The 6,059-nt window shown below is 35.6% G+C and overlaps 1 protein-coding gene across 1 annotated transcript in view; it reads right to left on the bottom strand.

Moving 5' to 3' along the window:
• LOC118735860 overlaps window positions 1-5,864 on the bottom strand; it is a 548,047-nt gene extending 542,183 nt beyond the window's left edge. The window contains exon 1 of the mRNA XM_036465840.1: window positions 4,909-5,864. The gene's annotated coding sequence lies outside the window, so the exon portion shown is untranslated. The remainder of the gene's footprint in view (window positions 1-4,908) is intronic.
• Between the last annotated feature and the right edge of the window lie 195 nt (window positions 5,865-6,059).

Below are 6,059 nucleotides of genomic sequence, written 5' to 3' on the forward strand. Positions count from 1 at the left end.
CTGGAAATTCCAATGGCGGGACTGGACCTCCGGACATACCACAGCTGTGACAATGGCTACATTTGGCACAAGTCAATTTAGTAGGCTTTTTCCTAGTAGCCGCCGTCCATCGGCAATCAATTATTTTCCTGACATGGAAGCCAACAGGCCCTTAGGGGCATCGACGTCAGGATGTTAATTATGCACATTATTACCCTACAAAGAACTTATTTTAAAGAAAACTTATCAGCGTAGATGTTGTAAAGGCAGCTCGCCGCGCCCAAAATTGTTTCCTTTTTTTCTGAATTGATTCAATTCTCTTGCAAAATTCATGACCAAAGAAAAAGGGTAAAAAGCAAATAGAAGAATTGTCAATCAACGCTTACAACAAGAAATGTTTTTTTTTTTTTTTGTTTTTTTCTGTTAATTTCTGGCTTCGCCTATTACGTTCTGTCAGCGACAAACCTAAAGCACCATTTATGACGACAACTCTGGCTGCCAGACGGAAACACTTAAAAATGTCTGAAAATAAAAACAAAACCAAAACGTAGCTTCTTGATGTGGTGTGGCAACTAATCGTCAACCAGACACTGAACCCGTGGCGCAGATTGGAAGCAATGTAATGTGCGAGGCAGTCACATTAAATAATACTTAAACTCGTTCATTCGTACATATGGACATATTTATGTACATACATACAAATATGAAATTTACTATCTTTATATGTATGTACTTATATTGCGCTCACATCGACATATATGTATGTACATATGGTCGTATGCCTGCCTATAAGTAAACACAAAAGCGAGTATTATGCAAACGCTACAGCAGCTGGCACGACTGGCTTGCTGCTCCAAAAACTGCTAAAATTGCCAAAATGCTGGCCAAAAGCCACTCGAGTCAGTCAGGCAGCTGCTGGAACGCTTGGAGCATATATTGTGGACGCTTGCAACGGCGGCACCCATGAAGCTGTGGTTCAACTGATTAAGCGTCCGAAGCCGGTTTTTTGTGCACACTGCGGCGACAAAAAAAAAAAAGAAAAAGAAATAAACCACAATACCAGAGACATACAAAAAAGCAGTTTAACAAAAAAAATGCACAACTTAAAAAAAAACAAAAACTTAAGCGTAAAACAAATAAATAAATGATTCGTGCTTGAGCTAGTTACATTTAAATTTGAGCTACAATTTTCAAAGCCGTGAAAAGCTGTGCTACAAATATGGAGCTTTGGCCACAGCATGACTGAAGGAAATTAGAAGTTTGTAGTGTGTTCATGTAAAACGAATTTGAATTAGATAAAAGTTGATTGCTTATTTTTGGAACGAGGTTTATTTTAAAGTTTTTTTCTAGTGCAGCTAAGTTGATTAGGAACATATTCTTTTGTGAAAGAAAAAATGGTACGATTTTTTCTACTTCCAGGTAAAAATACCGAAAAGAAAAAAATTAAAAGCGGCCACCCACCACCAGGTAAGGGCGAATCCCCGAAAGTACTATTGCCTTAGAAAAACCACCTATCGTTCGAAGTCGACGGAAATCTGTCGATATCTTCACTTGAAAGAAAATATTATGGCGCTCACGCCAAGTTGCAGGAGGTATAATCTCGAGAAAGCTCGGTAGCTTAAGAAAAAGTGTTGCGCTGAGTCCACCTCTCCTATAGCAACTGCGAGAATGAAGATCTGGCGGTATGTTATTGCTAGTGCGTGATTTTTAATAGGGACATTGCCGATGAAAATGACCACAAGAATTAAAAGTTTGCAGCTTTGTGAGCCAAAATAAATCCCTTGACCGCCGCTAGTTCGTCCTCGGATTCAGAAAGATGTTGCAGCTGCGCAGCGATTGCTGAGCTGACAAGAAACCCAACTATGCACGGGAAATCTAAACGTAATAAAAATTATTTCGATTTTCAATTTTTTCTGTTAGACCGACTCAAAAAATATGTAATTCTTTTTAGAAAATTTTTAAGAAGTAACTGAAAGAGACGTCAGCCATTCCCTTTCTAGCTTTGAGCGCACCTTGATTTAGCGCAAGATCTTGATTTCCGTCTTAATATTAGAGGAGATGTTGAACGGCTAATCGACGTCGTCCTTAAGCTGGGTCAGTTCTCTGGTAAAATATAAATGCTTTGGCTAGTCGATTTTACAGTCAAATACGTGTGAAGGCAGCTCTAATTGCAGTTGACTCTGCCTAAAAATGCTAAAGTAAGCTTAAATTTGAGCTTCAAGGAAAGTTTCCTAACCATAATAAAGTTTGGCGAGAAGTTTGTCTCCTGCAATATTATTACGATTGCGCTCTCTACGAAAACAGGTCTGCTTGATACCTTTTCACAAGAAGTTTCTTGAAAGTTTAGTAAAATGAGAGATCAAGGATTAGTAGGTTCTTTAGAAATTGTAGAAAGCTTAAAGTAGAGTAAAACGGTAATGATGAGTAAAAATCTGGCGAAGGAGCGGTTTGAGAGAAAGCCAATTCATGCCAGCTTGAGTGGAGCCAAAAAAGAACTTTGTCCAAAAGGTGATCTGTGTTATATAAACATCTCTAGGATAGCCATATTGCAGCCCCAGCTCTGTAAATAAAATAAATTTTTAGATTTTTAGTAAAATTAGACATATCGAAAAAATTTTCGTACTGAATTTTTGAAAGCTTTGCCTTTTGTCACATATCTACGCATGTATGTATTTTTTCAAAAGGTTCTGAAAATTCTGAGGAGTCCGAAGGGTCTCTAAAAATTTTGAAAAATCATTAAAGGTACGTAGAAACTCCCGAAATTTAAGGAATAAAAAAAAATCAAAATTTCTCGAAAAGTGTTGAAAGTCTTGAAAAAATTTAGAAAAGCTCCTAAAATATCCCGTAAGGTCTCAAAAAAATCTCGAAATAACTGGTTGAATCTCAGAGAAATTTTAAAAGGTCCCGAAACGACGCAAGAGTCTGAAAAATCTGACGAATTGCCGAAATATTCATAAAGGGGCCGATAAAATGGCAAACAGATTATCCGAAGAATACTGTAAAATTTGCCAGAGGTTCTGAAAAGTACCAACAGTTTCCAGAAAAAACTGGGACAAATAAAGAAACAAATCCGCAGAAGGCTGAAAAAATTTAAAATACTTTTTAAGTTTGTCTTTCGATGTTTTCCATTGCAACATTTTTAGGGTTTTTGGGCCTATTTGGTATCTTCACAGAATTTTTTTTCGGAATATTTTCGATAATAAAGGCTACAATATCAAATAATTTATAAAAATAAAGCTAGATATTTCCCAAAAGAGACAAACAATTTGGTAGTAGATTTTAGAGACATAAAATTGTGTGCTTATCTACATATACTCGATAGTCGTAAAACTGTGTTTTTAGTTTTTCTCTCAGGATTTTTTGAAAGGACTTTGGAGTTTCAAAGGTGTGTTTAATTGCAATTTATTTTTTTTAATTTAGTACATTGTAGAATAATAATATGGGTAGCAAATGTAAGAGAAAGTTCTGTAGAATTAACAAATAAATGAATTTTTTTGGGGACAAAGACGAATAGGTACGAAAATTCCATTTAAATTAATTAAATTTTTTTGAAGCTTATAAAATTACAAGAATAAAATTCGAGGATATGGTCGAGTGCATATTAGTCCTTAACATCAATTTTCGTTTGAAAAATAGGTATTGCAAAATTTCAAGAATATCCAAGGATAAAATTTTAAAACGAAATTTTCAATACCTTGCCCTTATGCAGAAAAAATTTAAGCTGATTTAATTCTACAGAATCTTCGTCATAATATGATACCCATATTGTTTTTCTACATACTAACATTGCACTAAATTTTTAAATAATTTTTTGAAGCAATCATATTTTTCAAATTTCAAAGTCCTTTGTAAAATAGTCGTGACGTCCGAGAGAAAAACTCAACGCAAATTTTGACAGTCGCGCGGTGTATTCAGATATGTTCGAAGCAATTCGTAACTTACCAAAACAAACACTTCTTTGCATAAACACCATTAAATAAATCTGTCCCAAAAATTTTGCATAATGTATTATTTTATCACTAATACATCTGATAGACCGCACATTTTTGTGCTATTTTCTAAGAGGAGTACATTTCCAAAATATTATCTACTAAACTTTTCCATAAAACCAAATACTTTAGTGATGTGTAAACGAACTTGAGGAATTTTCAACAAAAACCGAAAGATTGGAAACTAACTAGTAATAAGCTGTCACTAAAATAATTTAGATAATACGTGAATTTTAAAGAGCTGACGATAACGAAACTATTGAAAGCAGTGAGATGCTTGTGCGCCTCAAAGTATGCAACACATTGCATAGTTTCATGGAATTCATATACAGAAACCTATTCTTTCTAAAGTGCGAAAATTTAGTATTTTAATTAGTTATGCATTTAGTGATTTAATTAAAGCGTAAAATGGCTATTATTAAAAAAACCCACACAGTCATTGAATTGAAATTTTCTTGCACTTACAGTGTAAATTTACAACTAGTAAGCGGTTTGCCACCGAAGTTCGCAAACTTTCATATATTCTTAGCAGAAATTTTCCCCAAAACTAAGATTTTTTCAAAAAAAAAAAATCACAAATTTTCACTCGATTACACATTTCTAGAAAACACATTCACACAAGTACACTCGTAGTCTAATCGCTATCGCACCGAGCAGAGGAAACTTCGCAAAAAAATGTAGAAAAACGTATAGTTTTAGACACAAACCAAAATTCGCTCATAAAATTCATTTGTTGTCTACCACTAGGCTAGGTTTGTTGTTAGTATTTTACTCGTAATTCGATGAACCATTCGAAAACGTTTTTCATTTTCATATGCGCCACCCACTAAATTAAAGAAAAATCGCTAAACTTTTCATCGCTTTTAACGTACGCCAATCTACACCTACCGGCTTTTCACATATATACATACGTCAATTTAGCTGGCTAACTACTATTTACCGGTCTGAGGCCGCGGATTGGCCGTTTCGTTTGACTTGGCTCGCTGGCTTCCTGGCACTGACGGCTCACTGCTTGTGTGATTCGAATTCGACCGAACTCTTTGCTATCTACAAACCTAATGACTTTCATTGCAGCGCGTGCGTTACAAAGAAAGCTCGGCCAAAAAGGCAGCGGCAGAATCATCAGTGGCAGTAGCAAAAGCACTAGCAGCAGCCGGCAAACAAACAAAATATAGAAACGAATGCACGAAAGTCACATAGCAAGGATAACAGCGACAGGACAAAATGTTACGTATTTGCAGTCAGCGTGTTTAGTATGTGACTGGTTCGGTGATGGCCGAAGTTACGGCGAGCAGACAAAATGGACGAAGTCAATACAATTCAGATACAGGCCGCTGCTGCTACTGCTGCTCCACACAATTGCAAATGGAAAGCAGCACAGTAACAGCAACAGGATGTTGGATGTGTGCAGAGCAACAGCAACAGAGTAAGTTTGGACTGCAACAGCTGCAACTACAGCTGTTAGATATGGCAGACAGCCAGGCACGATGAAGCGAAAGTGCTACGCATCAGCTGGAGTTGCTGCAGGCGCATGTGAGTGGTTTACTGATGAGATTATTTAAGTGTGCGGAGAATTGGAGAGTAAATTGCACTGCAAACAGCTGAGTGGAGTTATAAAAGGTGGAATAAATAGGGATGTGTATGAGGCAGGTGATTACACAGCTGCAGAAGTCATAAGTGGCGGATGTGGCTGTTTTAGCAAGCGAGAACGGAAATATGGATTTGAATGAGGAGATAATTTTGTTACGAATTTTAGTTTAAATTCAATATGTTGTGCTGTTTACTAAATTTTAGACTACTTGGACCTAGTTTGTAAGAAGAGAAGTGTACAACTCATTACAAATGCAATCAAATAGTATAAAAAAATAATAATTAAATAAAAAAAACATAAATAAAAAACTAAAATATGTAAATTAAAATTAAATTAAATAAATTTAAATTAAATTTAAATTAAATTTAAAATAAATGAAATAAAGTAACGTTCCTTTGCATTCCTTTCCTAGCTTTCCTTCCCTTTGCATTTCTTTCCATTCGTTGCAGCTTCTTTCCTTTCCTTTCCTTTCCTTTCCTTTCCTTTCCTTTCCTTTCCTT

This window comes from Rhagoletis pomonella, unplaced genomic scaffold, assembly GCF_013731165.1.
Source record: "Rhagoletis pomonella isolate Grant_MI unplaced genomic scaffold, Rhpom_1.0 Rhpom_scaffold_00003, whole genome shotgun sequence".
Lineage (NCBI taxonomy): Eukaryota > Metazoa > Arthropoda > Insecta > Diptera > Tephritidae > Rhagoletis > Rhagoletis pomonella.